This window comes from Schistocerca serialis, chromosome 2 (genome assembly GCF_023864345.2).
Source record: "Schistocerca serialis cubense isolate TAMUIC-IGC-003099 chromosome 2, iqSchSeri2.2, whole genome shotgun sequence".
Taxonomy (NCBI): Eukaryota; Metazoa; Arthropoda; class Insecta; order Orthoptera; family Acrididae; genus Schistocerca; species Schistocerca serialis.
In genome coordinates this window covers 1,034,820,377-1,034,838,029 of record NC_064639.1, presented here as the reverse complement: position 1 = coordinate 1,034,838,029, position 17,653 = coordinate 1,034,820,377, and positions in this window count along the sequence as shown.

Genomic DNA, 17,653 nt, shown 5'->3' with positions numbered 1-17,653 from the left:
GAGCCCGATGGTGACGTTGCAGGGCGACACGTTTTTGCACTGTTACAGAGGAAGGGCAAATTTCGAACTTACGCGTCGCAATGGAAGAAAATGTCGGGGTTTCAAAAAAGCGACCCTCAGTTGTGTTCCGCAGTGCTTATTTCAACATTCTCGGTGTCTAACAAGGTCGCAGCACTGGGACCGGCTTTTTGAAACCATCTACACTGTTGTGTAGGCGAGGATCGCACGTATCTCACACAGCAGCCATTCACCCTCGTGGGCCCTGGCTTGCGAGTAATTGACGAAAAAAAAATTTTTCGGAATTTTTTGTGACAATCGCGATAAAAAAGCAGCCTAAATAAGTGTTATTGCGTGGTGTAATGGATATGATAATAGCATCACATACACCATGTTGGCCGGCCAGAGTGGCCGAGCGGTTCTAGGCGCTATAGTCTGGAACCGCGCGACCGCTACGGTCGCAGGTTCGAATCCTGCGTCGGGCATGGATGTGTGTGGTGTCCTTAGGTTGGTTAGGTTTAAGTAGTTCTAAGTTCTAGGGGACTGATGTCCTCAGAAGTTAAGTCCCATAGTGCTCAGAGCCATTTGAACCAAAACCATGTTGTGTGCTCTAATTTTGTCGGGTGCAGTCAACTTCTTTTTATTCATTTTTCAATATTTATCGAAATGACTTAGATCATCCTTTTTGTTCAGTTAACTGATTTATATGTCTTTTTTATTTCCATTCCTTTATCGTATAATTTTAATCATAATATCAACTTCTTCATTTGCTCTTATTTCTCTTCCTATAATTCCCTTCTACTTGACAGTTTGGTTAATGTTTTTTAAATAAATTTTATGTATTAATTTCGATTTAATTTCTTTTGTTTTATCCCCCTGTTTTTATCGTCCACATTATTACTTCATTATATCTATTTCTCCTTTTGCTTGAATTTCGTTTTACTTATAAGCCCATTTTCTTTTTAAACTTTCATCTGCGTTGTTTTGTCCATTGTGCAATAGGTATTTAGGGTTTGGTTTAAACGTTTGTATGACGATTACAATGTAAAAAAAATATTGTAGCTAAAAGTAATTGAAACGTAGCAGTCAACACGTCTACGGTAGTTAACAGTAAATGGATGGCTTCAGGATGTGGTGTAACTGAAGTAACTTGTGCAGGCTATTCGTCGTCGAACTGAGGTAACTGTTAAGAATAGGACCTGTGTTATACTGTATTTCGTCTTTTGTTTTTTAAATGATAGACTGGAATTTTCATAATTTAATATTATAATAGATAAATACAATTAATTCATACCGTTATTCACGATAATTTCGATTAAAATGATGTGACAAAGGAACAGAAATAAAGAATTACTTGTAAACCAATTAACTGAATAATGGTAAAAGTCATTTCGATAAAGAGTTCAAAAATAAAAAAAGTTACTGCACGTGACGAAACTCGAACTCATAACCTCTTGCATGTGAAACTATTATCCTACCCAGTACACCACGCAACCTATCTAGTCTGACAACTTTTTTAATGGTATTGAGCATCACGCAAAACTTCGAAATTTTATTTTCATCAGTTACTCGCAAATCAGGGCTCACTAGTGTGAATAGCTGCAGGATGTGATACCACGGATTTTAACCTACATCACCGTGTACTTGATTTCAAAATGTTGATCCCACTGTTGGGGTCTTCTCCTTCTAAGAGTAGCCTTTTTTCTTACTTTTTCGTGATGAGTATGCTGTGGACTCCTGCGTCTTCGAAGAAGACCACAGTCGCCTTCACAGGACTGCACATAAACTCACCTGTTTTCACCAAAATTCAGGCCCCTGACGTGCTTCGGCCGGCCTGCTGAACCACTCGATCGTGACCCCAAAGAAAATTATTGGAGTTAAGAGTAGCTGAAACGTAGCAGTCAACATCGTCACAATCTGGTAGGTCTTCAGAAGTTAATAGTCAATGAATGGCTTCAGGTGGATATGGTATACACGAAGTAACTTGTGCAGGCTACTGGTTGTCGAATTGAGGTCACTGTCAAGGACAGGACCTGTGTTACATTGTATTAACGTGATATCGTCAGGGGATGACTTTTTATTTGGACCGCTGTGTTTCATTTTACAATACGGCACATACGCTGATGAGCCGGAACATTATGACCACCTGCTTAATAGCTTATTTGTCGGTCTTGGGAACGAAATACGTCACTGATTCTGCGTATCAGGGATCCGAAAGTTTGCTGATAGGCTTGTAGAGGTATGTGGCATTAAATGTCTACGCACAAATCAAGTAATTCTCGTAAACAATGAGCAGATGATATGCGTTTACGGTGATGGCGCCCAATAGCGACACAGATGGATTCCAGAGGATTTACATCAGACCTGTCTGGTCACCGAGATATCAACGTGAGTTCACTATAATACTCCTCAAACCACTGTACCGCGGTTCTGGTTCTGAGATACGGACAATTATACCGATGAAAGATGACATCGGCGTCGGAGTCCACCCCCGATAGCAGAAAGGTCAGCGTGACGGATTGTCAATCCTCTGGGCCCGGGTTCGATTTCCGGCTGGGTCGGGGAATTTTCTCCGCCCAGGGACTGGGTGTTGTGCTGTCCTCATCATCACTCTATCATCCTCATCGACTGCAGGTCACCGAAGTGGCGTCAAATTGGAAGACCAGCACCCGGCGAACGGTCTGCCCGATGACGAAACAAATAAATAAATAAATAAATTGCCGACGGAGAAGACATCAAAGTCGAAGGAATGCAGGTGGTCTGCAGCTGTCAGTGTGTCTTCGATTACTATCACCAGTCACATGCAAGCGCAGGGGAATACCTCCCATAGCTTAGTACTGCTCCCACCAACCTGCGTCCGTGGGTCGCTGCACGTTACGAGCCGCCGTTCACCTCGACGGTGACGTTTGTGGAGACGACTATCGATCTAGTGTAGCAAAAATGTGATTTTCCCGGACAGTTGACACCTCAGATGGTCTAATCACGATGGTCCCGTGCCCACTACAATCGCATGATTTCGTTGGATCAACATTGTAACCTCCCCACAGAAATTTTAAAAACAATATTTAATAGAAATGGAGCCAAGAAGCAATATCGTCCCCACAGAAATATTTAAATAAAAAATATAATAATAAATGGGAGCCAAGTGTAACCTCCCGCAATGAAATCTACTGACAATGACAATAAAAATGAGAATCGCAATCTGACCCAAGTATAAGTTCCTCACAAAAAACTGAAAGTCAATTCAGTGATAAGAAAATCTCAGTGATAATGATAACTCAATTAAACCGAAATATCTGTGTTTGGCCCTGTGCAAAAATCATAATTAAATTCTTACCTCAGTATAACTGCATGTCAAATTTCTGCTCTTATTGTTGGCCACGGCTTGGAGGAACTGCATTGCAAATAATATATATATATATTTTTTTTTAAATTTAACTGAAACTTTTCTTTAAGGGAAATGGAGGGAAATCGTTGGTTCAATTAAATGATTTTTTTTTGTTAAAAATATTGCTTTGAAAAGAAAATTATTATTGGGACACTTGTTGAAAATTAATTACAATAAATAAACTTTACATTATCTGATGATTACCTTAATTAACAATATACCTCATTCAGCATCTTGACCAGAATGCCATGTCGACGCTCGCCGACTCCTCACACACAACTGCACTCGACTGCTACTACCGACATACTGCACGCAACTGAACTGAGCTACTGCTATCGACAGACTGTACTGCACAACGACTACTAGCGTACTGCTCGCAACACTCGCGCGGTCAAGCGCAGACTAACTACGATAAATGGCTCTCTGGTCAAAGATTTTATCATGCTTCACCATCGCTGCTACGTTACATACGTGTTTCAACATGTAAACACCAAGGGGTGGTCTGCTGCAGAGCTACATGTCCATCAATGTACAATTAACGTTGTGCTCTGAAACGTGCATGGACCAGCATAGTCCTCTTTCGGCAGAGATCCTACTTTACAGGACAGCAAAGCCACCAAACCTCACGTTCTGTGAAGTGTTGTTGACGTCCAACCATTTAGAGCCTAGTGGTAGTTTCACAGTCCCTCTACCTCTTTCCGTGGATGCTCACGACAGTGGCATGTGAACATTCAACCAGCTTAGCCGTTTTCGATTAATTCGTTCAAAGTCTCTGCATAATCATAATCTGCCCTTGTCAAAGTCGCTTATGTCAAAGGTTTCCCAATTTGCAGCCCACATCTTACCTAGGGTGATCCGCCGTCCATGTGTGCTCCGCTTACAAACTTTTGTTACCGCGTCATGTGTCCACAACGCCACCAGGCGGTGTCCAACTTCGCGGTGGGCAGTGGTCATAATGTTTTCGCTGATCATTGTAGGTTCGTATCGCATTCGTTGCAGCACAGTAACGGGAAAAACTAGCGGTAAGTGACTGGAAACTTCTATAGCGCAGTGCACCTCGCCCGTGACTTTTGGTAGTTCCGTGGAGCACCCATAGGACGCCTAGTGAGGGCTTTCGTTGCTCGTCAATTTGAAAGCTCATTACGAGCGCGAATCGAATCGGCCAACAGCGAACTGCAGTCTCGCGCACCGCCTCGGGTAAAAAGAGTACGCAGAGCTCCGCCGGTGCATCTTATTGGAAAGAGACCCTGACCTCGCGCCTCGTGGGGTCGCCTTGAGCGAACATGGCACTTTACTGCGCAGCCAGCGCCGTCCAGTAGCCGCGATGTAGCGGCCGACGTAACCGATCAAATTACCCTGCGAGGACTCGTTACCGCCACCGCGAATTAGCTCCCCCTCGCAGTAAAGAAGTGCTTCCTGTTGGTGCTTTGTAGGTGCTGGTATGGGACGTTGCTGGTCAGTTATTTCTTTAACTTGTTTACTGTTGTACCGTGATGCATCGATCCCCCCCGTCTTCCGGTTCTTTCACAAAACGTCTTCAGTTCTTCCGCTGCAATAGTAAGAAGTCTAATCATTAACCATACTATATAGTATACTCCGTCTTTTACACAGCAAATAATTAGATATACTTACCTAACTGCCATCTTTGTGGAATATCAGTTGTCTGGTAGTTTTCGTTATGCAGGTACTCTCTTACAGTCTCCTGCGTCTGAAACTAGCGTATGACTGACTGCGTAGCCTCTCTTTACAGACGCTCTGTTTCTGCTGTTAGCCATACAATTGAGCAGTATTTCGGTGTACGCTGCAAAAGTTCTGTTTGACTGTCTGATAACAGTTTCTGTTTATCACTGTAATAAATCGTAACCATTCCATTTATTTACCAACAACTGCTTACTCTTCATATCTATTCGTACTGTTACTTGCTAACATTTATGCGAGTATGGCGACACTGGTTACAATTGTGACTGTTCCATTTTGTCGTGGAAGGCTTCTACAGGTTTTGAGGTGAATTAAATTATATTTCTCGGCATGGAAAGCTAGCAATCAATGTATGCACCGAGTTGACATATTTTTCGAGATCTAAGTCAATATTACTGCAATATTTCAAAATAACGGGACCAGGAGAAAAAAAAAAAAAAAAAAAAAAAAAAAAAAAAAAAAAAAAAAAAAAAAAAAAGATATTGATCTGAAGCACAGTGCTATAATCCAGTCTGGAACTATTCCTGCTTGTAGGAACATTCTCCTCTAGTTGATGTAGGTAGGCTGCAGAGCTTCCACAGAACAAACAGACTTCAGCAAAGAAGGTATTTCGAACCCAATGGCCTCGTCCATGCCACGTACCACAGATTACAAAATCACAGCTCGTGTGTAACCCAACTCGCGCTTTTCTTGCATCGCATACTAAAAACCATGGATCAACTCAGTCAGGCACGTGTAGTATTTCTTGATTTTAGAAAAGAATTTGGCGCCAGAACCACAACAACGCACACCAGCTTTTGTTAATAGAAGTACAGTCATACGTGATGTCGAACGATATTCATGACGGCATTGAGGATTCTTGGTGGGGGGACGTAACGTGTTACCTTGCCTGAAGAGTCATCGATAGCTGTAGAAATACAAGTGTCTTCCAGGGAACTGCGTGGGGACCGCCGCTGTTAATGGTGAACATTAAGGATCTGGCAGACATTACCAACAGGAACCTCAGACTTTCTACTGGTGATTTGCAGAAGATATTTAAAAGTGAGACAAAGTTTGTCTACTTATTTCAAATATTCACAGATGTAAGATCTCACACTTCTCAGAACATAAAATCATTGTGTACTACGCCCACACAAGCCACAAATGGAATCAGTCTACTGATACAAACAGCTGGCTGTAGGAATGTGTGGGGATACGATACGGAACGATTACAAAGGCTCACTTGTAAGTAAGGCACTTGGCAGACTTTCGTTCACTGGAGGATGCTGGAAACGTTTTGTCTGTTTACAAAGGAGATTGATTACGAATCACTCGCACGATCCATCCCAGGGTATTATACCAGGGTGCGACATCCACTAGATTGAATATACGGAAAGAAGGCAGTGCGTGTTGTGACAGGTTCGTCTGGTCCACAGTAAAGAGTTGTTGTTGTTGTTGTGGTCTTCAGTCCTGAGACTGGTTTGATGCAGCTCTCCATGCTACTCTATCCTATGCAAGCTTCTTCATCTCCCAGTACCTACTGCAACCTACATCCTTCTGAATCTGCATAGTGTATTCATCTCTTGGTCTCCCTCTACGATTTTTACCCTCCACGCTGCCCTCCAATGCTAAATTTGTGATCCCTTGATGCCTCAAAACATGCCCTACCAACCGATCCCTTCTTCTAGTCAAGTTGACCCTCGGAAGTGTACTTAAAGCTTCAAGACCAGTATTAATCTATCAATCTTTGAATACACTATCGCCCACTATTTATCGCTCCCATAAGGACCACCGAGACACGATTAGCCTAGTTATGGTGGTTACAGAAGCATTCCAGCAATCTTTCGTCCTACGCTTTATACCCGAATGGTACTGGAAGTAACCTTAACACGGATGATAGAACAATGGAAGTACACTTTGTCACGCACTTCATCAGCGGTTTGCAGGTAAAGACGCAGATATGAATACGTCACGCAAGGGAAACATTCACCTTAACATTATACACTCTAAGACAAAAAATTAAAATAAAACGACGTACCAAGAAGGAATTACACGAACGAGAAGAAACCGCTAGTCGCGATGTGTATATACAGACAAACACTTGATTACGATTTCAGGAACACAGGATGCTTTATTCAGGAGATAGAGCTCCTCAAATTGAACAAATCAGTAACGCGTTGGTCCACCGCTGGCCCACACGGAAGCTGTTATTCAGTTTGGCATTGATCGATAAAGTTGTTGGATGTCCTCTTGAGGGATATCGTGCCAAATTCTTTCCAATTGGCGCTTTAAGCAGGTATTACACAACACACCTATTGCAAACAATTCTGCACCAGCGCCCCAAACGTACAAATCTGGAAATGCCAGCTCTTTCATCAGCTCTGTTACGTGATACGCCTTACGTGGGTCTGCACCAGCTTCCCAAGGGTACGTATTCGGAACCACATGCTTTGTTACGGCGTTGCATGTGAAAGCCACTACGTAGTCATGTGAAAATTTGAGTGGCCTAGCTTTGTATTTATTAATAAATTACTGTTACCTTGTACAGTTATAATTAAATTCCGTTATTATTATACAGAATTATAGGCTAAAGTGTTCGTTTTATGTCATACTGGTACAAACCAATGCTTATCTATTTTTATGTTTCATAGTATTTTACAAATGGAGGACGCTATTACCTGTCCAGCATCTGCAGCGGCAATGTCCGCCTTAGTCCTTAGGAGAGGGAAGAACGACAACGTAATGCCAGGGGAAGGAATTAGTTTCGACCCCGGCTGGGAAAAAGGGGTGGAGGCAGGAACGAGTGGAGTCTCGAAGATCCACAGGAAGCTTAGAGATTTGTCAGAATTGATGTGCCTTGTCGATCGTACTGCACAGGATTCGCACAAGTGACACAGTAGTGAGGGAAGGTATTTCATAATACTTCCACCGCAAAGATGCAAAACGGGTTTTATACTCCTAATTGGTCACGGCAGATATATCTGCTGTGACTCTTGGGGTTACTCTCTCAGCACTATGAAAGGCCTCTGTTGGATTCCTGTCATGTTTGATTTCTTAAATCTGTTGTCATTCACGGCATAAATTCCTCTTCTAAATTTACTGTGGCGTTTCTAACTATCTGGGAGGAGACTGACAAGGGAACCTCCCCATCGCACCCCTCTCAGATTTAGTTATAAGTTGGCACAGTAGATAGGCCTTGAAAAACTGAACACAGATCAATCGAGAAAACAGGAAGAAGTTGTGTGGAACTATGAAAAAAATAAGCAAAATATACAAACTGAGTAGTCCATGCGAAAGATAAGCGACAACAAGGATAGAGTGAGCTCATGAGCGCTGTGGTCCCGTGGTTAGCGTCAGATACGGAGCGAGAGGTCCTGGGTTCAAGTCTTCCCTCGAGTGAAAAATTTTATTTTTTTATTTTCAGACTATTATTATCTGTCCGTCCGTCCGTCCGATGCGAGGTAACTGCGCCGTAGGATGGGGACGCTACACCTAAACAAACATCGAAACACACGTCAGTCGATTACAGCGCACGGAAGAGAGAGTATTCCTGCTAACGAGGCTCCCTGGCTGGCAGTTGACTGTTCGCTACTTTGTACGAGAGTGCATTAAATACGTGAGATGTATTTCGTGGGCAATATGTTTTCGATTCCCATTGGAGAAGCACGTCCTTTCGTCTACTAATCACACGGTTTTGCGGTGCGGTCGCAAAACAGACTCTAAACTTATTACAGTGAACAGAGACGTCAATGAACGAACGGACGGATCATAACTTTGCGAAAATAAAGAAGTTAAACTTTTCACTCGAGGAAAGACTTGAACCACGGACCTCTTGTTCCGCAGCTGCTCACGCTAACCACGGGACCATGGCGCTCCTCGCCTCGGTTTATCCTTGATGTTACCTATCTTGCGGGTGGACTACTCAGTTTGTATATTTTGCTTATTTTTTTCATAGTTCCACACAACTTCTTCCTGTTTTCTCGATTGATCTGTGTTCAGTTTTTCAAGGCCTATCCACTGTGCCAACTTATAACTAAATTTGAGGGGTGTGCGATGGGGAGGTTCCCTTGTGACTAGTGGAACGTGTTACTTTTACACATAAACAAGAACGATCTGTCACACTACTACACTTTAAAACACAGTTTATATGTAATTCATGTCACACAGTCTCATACGGAACCTACATCCGCTTTCTTTTATATACTGTATATGATAAGATACTGCCATCCCCCTTCCCTTCTGTGTGAGAGGATGAATGAGTAAATGTATTTCTAGTTGCATGCTTGAGGGTAGCAGACAAACCTGTCTGCTAGAGAACAGTAGGACCAACGTCGGAACAGGTAGCTACGCTTTCTAAAAGCAAAGAGGTTTCTATCCTTAGTATGGTTCTGTCCGTCTCTTGTCATGTTGGTATAGGAAGCTGCCCCTCTGGCCACTTCCGTTTGTATTTGTGAGCCACCCTCAGAAAGGGATCAGGGCAGTCTGTCCGTGGCGAGCGTCTGAAGTGGTAAGATCTCCGGCTAAGCGCGTGTCTGCTAAGTCCGTAGGACAATGGATTTCTTAAGTTCAGCCTAACTGAAAATTTAATCACCTTTATTTCAGGTATAGCTCTAAAATATCTAATGTTATCTTAAATTGCAGCGCAGTGTTATTCTCGTGTGAAGTTCAGAATATATTCCGGTAGTTGCTTTGTCACTACTTTGTGAGTAAAGTGGAACCACGTGTTGATCAGTAACTCTAAGTTCATCAATCTTAAATGCGAATGTGCGTCAGATTATAACGTCTCGTCTTGACAGTATTTTTCAATATAGCAACTTTTCCTTATGTTCAACCCACGTGGGGTGTACTTTGTGAGACCACTGTCACGTGCTTATACAATTGTTTGACCCATCAGGTTAATAGTAAGACGATAGTAACCAGTTCGAGGTTTTTCTTTTGTAAATTGCTTTTCGATCTAATTTGTTTTAATTATCAAAATTATTGTGGAGTTACGCTCTTTGTGTAAACCAAGTTGACCACGTGAAGCATGTGGTGTAATCATCAAAGTAGCCCTCAGCTATTCTTTTCGGGAAGATTTCACAAAGAGTTAATATGAATTTAGTATACCAGTGTGTGGTAATTACATGACGGACAGGATTGTGCTACGAACGTAACGTCTTTGGGTGAAAATTGAATCGGTTGGTAGTGGTTAACTTTCTCTTGCATATATTTCAACGTTCTTTGTGTGTTGTTTTATTAATGCAGTGTTGTATGCAGTCTCCCAATCTTGGCTCCATATTTGATGTGTTCCGTAAGATTGCAATCTCACATTTTCACAATCCTAAATAAGGCACCAGTTTAGTTAGGAATCAAGCTTAATATGCTGAAATTTCAATGATAAATGTTAAAATAAATTTCCAAATATAAACTGATTTATTTCTTTTCACTTAAATTCTCTTTTATATATATATATATATCACCGGTTGTCGTGTGACTATTAAAAGATTATAATTAATGTTAGTCTGGTTAGGAATTTGGTAAGCTAGACTGGATACCTGGTGAAACAGTTGCTCAGTAATGCAAGGTTAACTTCCCCAGACAGCTCACAGCTTTTAACCCGTTTTTATTGGCTAGCAGTACCGCTTTCATAGCAAATTAAAGCAACAACGTTACAACTATCCACCCTGACACGCTGTAATAATACAAAAGATGCTGCCAATCACACATTTGCGGTACTTTCACTGATTAAGGTGGTACGTATACATACCTAAAGTAAAACTATACGCACATTTGCATGAAACTTATAAAGTCAGAATTAAATACTTGTAGACGTAATTTATAATGGTATAGCGTATCTAGAGGGTCTTACAGACACCTTTATTTGCTGTATGTTTCAGTAAACACACTGGCAGTTGTTGTGTCGGTAGCTGGGCCGACACCGTGAAGTTGAGATGGCTGAAAAGGCAAGCTAGACTAACGCAGACGGGCGTGAAGTACTGGAACAGGATACGTAATTAATGTTAGGAAGAAAAGTACGGAGCAGGTTTAATACTTAACTTTACTCAATCATTGAGGTACATCGATCTTGACGATACACAGGAGACTTTAAGTACAATCACTGTATGGCTAATGGCGCCTTGCTAGTTCGTAGCCATTAACTTAGCTGATGGCTATTCTGTCTCTCGGCTAATGAGAGAGAAAGGCTTCGTACATCTGGTCGGTAGCTAGGTTCTCGTACAACTGGGTGGTAGCTAGGTTCTCGTACAACTGGGCGGTAGCTAGGTTCTCGTACAACTGGGGCGAGTGCTCTCTCGTATCACGAGACCTGCCTTGGTGGTGGCGCTAGGTCTGCGATTACACAGTGGCGACACGCGGGTCCGACATGTACTAAATGGACCGCGGCCGATTTAAGCTACCACCTAGCAAGTGTGGTGTCTGGTGGTGACACCACAGCAGTTCCCTTCTTTCATTCCATTTCTATAATAAGAAGCTGGCATTTGATATACAGCTTTTTTCAACGCCAATTCAAAAAACAGAATTTTCATTTGTTTTTTACTGTATTTAGAAAAACCAAAACGTTCTCAAGAATGTGTAAAATATCTCGCAAAATAGCCAAAAAGAGTTCTCAAAAGCTCACGAATTTCTCGTCTGCGTTCTGCGCATGTGCACATACACCTTTTCTGCTGCACATGAGCGGATTAACGGCAGAATTGAACGGTTGCTATTTCTCCACGTTGGATAAACCGTCTGCTGAAATCGCAGCTTCACCCATACTGGCGCTAGGTGGCAGGCTGTCTACAGCTGACTTTTACACATTAGGGGTGTCGTGTAGTACCGGCTTCAGATCGTCAAAATCCCGAGCTGGCTGGAGGGCTCTGCCCATAATGCCCCAAACATTCTCAATTTGAGAGAGATTCTGTGACCTTTTTGGCCAAGGCAGAGTTTGGCAAGCACGAAAGCGAGCAGTAGAAACTCTCACCGTGTGTGAGCGGGCATTATCTTGCTGAAATGTAAATTCAGGATGGCTTACCATGAAGGACAGAAAACGGGGCGTAGAATATCGTTCAGGTACCGCTGTGCTGTAGGGGTGCTGCGGATGACAGCCAAAGACGTCCCGCTATGAAACGAAAAGGCACCCTAGACCAGCACACCTTGTTGTCGGGCGTTGTGGTGGGCGGTATGGCGGGAGACAGTCACGTTGGTATCCCACCGCTGTCGGGTTCTTCATCTATATCTAAATCTACATCCATACTCCGCATGTCACCTGATGGTGTGTAGCGGAGGGTACTTCGAGTACCTCTATCGGTTCTCCCTTCTATTCCAGTCTCGTATTGTTCGTGGATAGAAAGATTCTCGGTATGCCTCTGTGTGGGCTCTAATCTCTATGATTTTATCCTCATGGTCTCTTCGCGAGATATACTTAGGAGGAAGCAATATACTGCTTGACTCCTCGGTGAAGGTATGTTCTCGAAACTTCAACAAAAGCCCGTACCGAGCTACTGAGCGTCTCTCTTGCAGAGTCTTCCACAGTTTACCTATCATCTCCGTAACGCTTTCGCGATTACTAAATGATCCCGTAACGAAACGCGCTGCTCTCCGTTGGATCTTCTCTGTCTCTTTTGTCAACCCTATCTGGTACGGATCCCACACTGGTGAGCAATATTCAAGCAGTGGGCGAACAAGTGTACTGTAACCTACTTCCTTTGTTTTCGGATTGCATTTCCTTAGGATTCTTCCAATGAATCTCAGTCTGGCATCTGCTTTACCGACTATTAATTGTATATGGTCATTCCATTTTAAATCACTCCTAATGCCTACTCCCAGATAATTTATGGAATTAACTGCTTCCAGTTGCTGAGCTCCTATATTGTAGCTAAATGATAAAGGATCTCTCTTTCTATGTATTCGCAGCACATTACACTTGTCTACATTGAGATTCAATTGCCATTCCCTGCACCATGCATCAATTCGCTGCAGATTAGACTGCATTTCAGTACAATTTTCCATTGTTACAACCCCACGATATACTACAGCATCATCCGCAAAAAGCCTCGGTGAACTTCCGATGTTATCCACAAGGTCATTTATATATATTGTGAATAGCAACGGTCCTACTACACTCCCCTGTGGCACACATGAAATCACTCTTACTTCGGAAGACTTCTCTCCATTGAGAACGACATGCTGCGTTCTGTTATCTAGGGACTCTTCAATCCAATCACACAGTTGGTCTGATAGTCCATATGCTCTTACTTTGTTCATTAAACAACTGTGGGAAACTGTATCGAACGCCTTGCGGAAGTCAAGAAACAAGGCATCTACCTGGGAACCCGTGTCTATGGCCCTCTGAGTCTCGTGGACGAATAGCGCGAGCTGGGTTTCACACGATCGTCTTTTTCGAAACCCATGCTGATTCCTACAGAATAGATTTCTAGTCTCCAGGAAAGTCATTATACTCGAACATAATACGTGTTCCAAAATTCTACAACTGATCGACGTTTGAGATATAGGTCTACAGTTCTGCACATCTGTTCGACATCCCTTCTTGAAAACAGGGATGACCTGCGCCCTTTTCCAATCTTTTGGACCGTCTTTGCTGATCATCGGGGCTCAGTTTGAAGCAGGACTCATCACTGAAGGCAATTCTATACCAGTCAATGAGATTCCAGGCCAATTACGTGTCTGTAGACATCCTAGACGGCAGTGAGATACCAATCCCCGTCCCATTCGAAACAGTTCCTTCGTGGTGAGTGCGTTTCTTTTTCTTTTCTGTCTGAGAGTTAGTTTTATATTCCCACGCAGCTCACACGTATTTGTGAAAATTAAACTTAAATTTAAAAGAGAATTTTTGTAATGTCGAATATATATTTATGTACGTGGTGCCTGTTCTTTCGGACATAATGGGCAAAGGGAACTACCTCAGTAATGTGTGGATAAATTGAGAACTTCGGGTCTGACCGGAGGCGTTCTCGGATACTCTGTGCAGTTACGATGACCAGTTTGGTCGGATGACGCAGTGGTCAGCATATCTGCGCAATAAGCTGAAAAGGCGGATTTACTTTTTGTCAATAAATGAATGAGTAGTCTCCTGTGGTCATCTAACCCTTCCATTTCTTGGCGACACAGTCATTGTGGCCAGGCCTCGAAAATGACCCCTTATCACTTTGCCCCTGGGAACATTCCTATTCACACTTTAAAAAGAAGTAATCCCATTCCGTCACAAATTTTCGACTTTCCCCATTCGTTTAAATCACTGCCCGTTGGCAGCTAATGCCTTTAATTCCTCTGTGTCTTGATAAATTTATGTCGTAGGAAGTCTTTCCTGATGCTTTTTGTCTATTGTATAGTTCTATACGTAAGAGAAACATGTATGCTAAATCAGACATGATAATCGAAGACATGTAGTTGGGGTGTTTTGGGGGAAGAGACCAAACTGCGAGGTCATCGGTCTCATAGGATTAGGGAAGGACGGGGAAGGAAGTCGGCCGTGCCCTTTCAAAGGAACCATCCCGGCCTGGAGGGATTTAGGGAAATCACGGAAAACCTAAATGAGGATGGCCGAACGCGGGATTGAACCGTCGTCCTCCCGAATGCGAGTCCAGTGTGCTCACCACAGCGCCAACTCGCTCGGTGAAGACATGTAGTGCTATGAGGAATGCTAAAGGTTCAGTTGCTTGATCGGATAACTAATGATGAGATACGGAGTCGCATTGGGGAGAAAATGAATGTATGGTAAAAGAAGAGGGTGTGCTGGTAGCACACAACTTAAGGCATCAAGTAATGGAAGGAAGTGTGGGGGAGTAAAAGCTACTGAAGGAGGCCAAAGCATGGCTATAGTAACCACCTGCAGATTGTAATCGTCATGTGGAGTTCGAGAGCTGCACCAAACCAGTCTCCCCACTGCTGGAGACGACTTGCAGACACTTTTGTGAGGAATCCGGGATACTAGGGACCGCCACAGGGTGGGTCGCAAATGCTGCGCCACTACCTGCTCGGTCACTACCGCTTGGTGTGACTGAGCGCTCGGCTCGTGCCGGCCCGGGCAGCTGCCGAGGGACATTCACACTCCTCCAGTGCACCCAGGTTACATTAGTTCAGAATTTTTTTGGGCAAGGAAGAGTGGCCTTAGTCAAATTAGAAATCGGAACTGATTTTGCCCACACGATATCGTGTCAACCATTAGTTGCAACACAGTTATGCTTAAGACCTTTTCCATTGGAATTTTTGTTCTGATTAATCTTACATAGGGCCTAATTTCCGCTCAACCTCATACTTAACAACGTATTTTACAGAAACTATAGAAACCGAAAATGTTTTTAATCTTTCAACCCTTCACCCAAAAAGTGATATGATAGGAGTGGCAACCTTTTACCACATATTAAGAGGAGCCAACTAAAGAATTTGGTTCTCGGTAGAAAATTTTTTCTTTAATTATGTCGAAATAAACCTCAATTTTCCCGCACCACGCAGGGGAGTGTACTGAGGTCTAATGTGAGTCCTGCTAGCAATTAGCGTTAAGGAATGCAATTTATGTATTGAAACAAGATGTATTCATCGTCCACTCAAACAGACATTGTTTCTAAATTTCTCAACACAAAAATGCTGATTGCGATTGTTAGAAAAGCTATGACTTTTCAGACTTCGATCGTTTTGCACTCCTGTGTGACGGCAGTGATGTGACGATGTCGTATCCTTGATTGAACAGAGGCCCTACTTCTTCTAAACAGAGGAAACTGAAGTGTCCGTTTCTACGCCACGTGGTTTCGCACTTCATTAGCTGCTACGTCCGGAATACATGTATGGCTGCCTTCGCCTAGAACTAAGTTGTTTCTGGTGGATAGTCTTCCTTTACACTTCTTGTTTACGTTTACGCACCGCCAATAACTTATACTTTCATTGTTGGTATATTCCACTACATACTGGTAACCGTTATAAATCACTAGAGGCTTCCCTTTCGTTGTCGTGGTGAATTCCATCTTTACAACATGAGTACTGAACTGCAGTGCGCTACCTGTTTGGTGTCCCTGTAGACCGCCCGCTACCTGTTCCTCACAAATGTCGCTCCTCACAACTGTCGCTCCTCATACGAGGTGCATTCAAGTTCTAAGGCCTCCGATTTTTTTTCTAATTAACTACTCACCCGAAATCGATGAAACTGGCGTTACTTCTCGACGTAATCGCCCTGCAGACGTACACATTTTTCATGGCAGCGGCGAAGGCTTCTTTAGGAGTCTGTTTTGACCACTGGAAAATCGCTGAGGCAATAGCAGCACGGCTGGTGAATGTGCGGCCACAGAGAGTGTCTTTCATTGTTGGAAAAAGCCAAAAGTCACTAGGAGCCTGGTCAGGTGAGTAGGGAGCATGAGGAATCACTTCAAAGTTGTTATCACGAAGAAACTGTTGCGTAACGTTAGCTCGATGTGCGGGTGTGTTGTCTTGGTGAAACAGCACACGCACAGCCCTTCCCGGACGTTTTTGTTGCAGGGTAGGAAGGAATTTGTTCTTCAAAACATTTTCGTAGGATGCACCTGTTACCGTAGTGCCCTTTGGAACGCAATGAGTAAGGATTACGCCCTCGCTGTCCCAGAACATGGACACCACCATTTTTTCAGCACTGGCGGTTACCCGAAATTTTTTTGGTGGCAGTGAATCTGTGTGCTTCCATTGAGCTGACTGGCGCTTTGTTTCTGGATTGAAAAATGGCATCCATGTCTCATCCATTGTCACAACCGACGAAAAGAAAGTCCCATTCATGCTGTCGTTGTGCGTCAACATTGCTTGGCAACATGCCATACGGGCAGCCATGTGGTCGTCAGTCAGCATTAGTGGCACCCACCTGGATGACACTTTTCGCATTTTCAGATCGTCATGCAGGATTGTGTGCACAGAAATGCCAACTCTGAAGGCGATCTGTTCAACAGTCATTCGGCGATCCCCCAAAACAATTCTCTCCACTTTCTCGATCATGTCGCCAGACCGGCTTGTGCGAGCCCGAGGTTGTTTCAGTTTGTTGTCACACGATGTTCTGCCTTCATTAAACTGTCGCACCCACAAACGCACTTTCGACACATCTGTAACTCCATCACCACACGTCTCCCTCAACTGTCGATGAATTTCAATTGGTTTCACACCACGCAAATTCAGAAAACGAATGATCGCACGCTGTTCAAGTAAGGAAAACGTCGCCATTTTAAGTATTTAAAACAGTTCTCATTCTCGCCGCTGGCGGTAGAATTCCATCTGCCGTACGCTGCTGCCTTCTCTGGGACGTATTGACAATGAACGCGGCCTCATTTTAAAACAATGCGCACAATGCGCGTGTTTCCATCTCTTTCCAGTCCGGAGAAAAAAAATCGGAGGCCTTAGAACTTGAATGCACTTCGTAAGCGTCCCAACCTCCTGGAGACAACAGCAGCAACAACAACAACACACTAGAAGCAAAGCAATACGTAAGTAAAACAAGCACACGGCTGCAAACACTGGTTCCCAGGTATGGACCGCGCCGCCGCCCCTGAGAACCGCGGAGAGATGAGAACAAGAGAGCGGCGGTCGGCGGTCGGCGGTCGGCGGTCGGCCGTTGCCTGGCGACGGACGCCCTCGTGGGCGGCCATC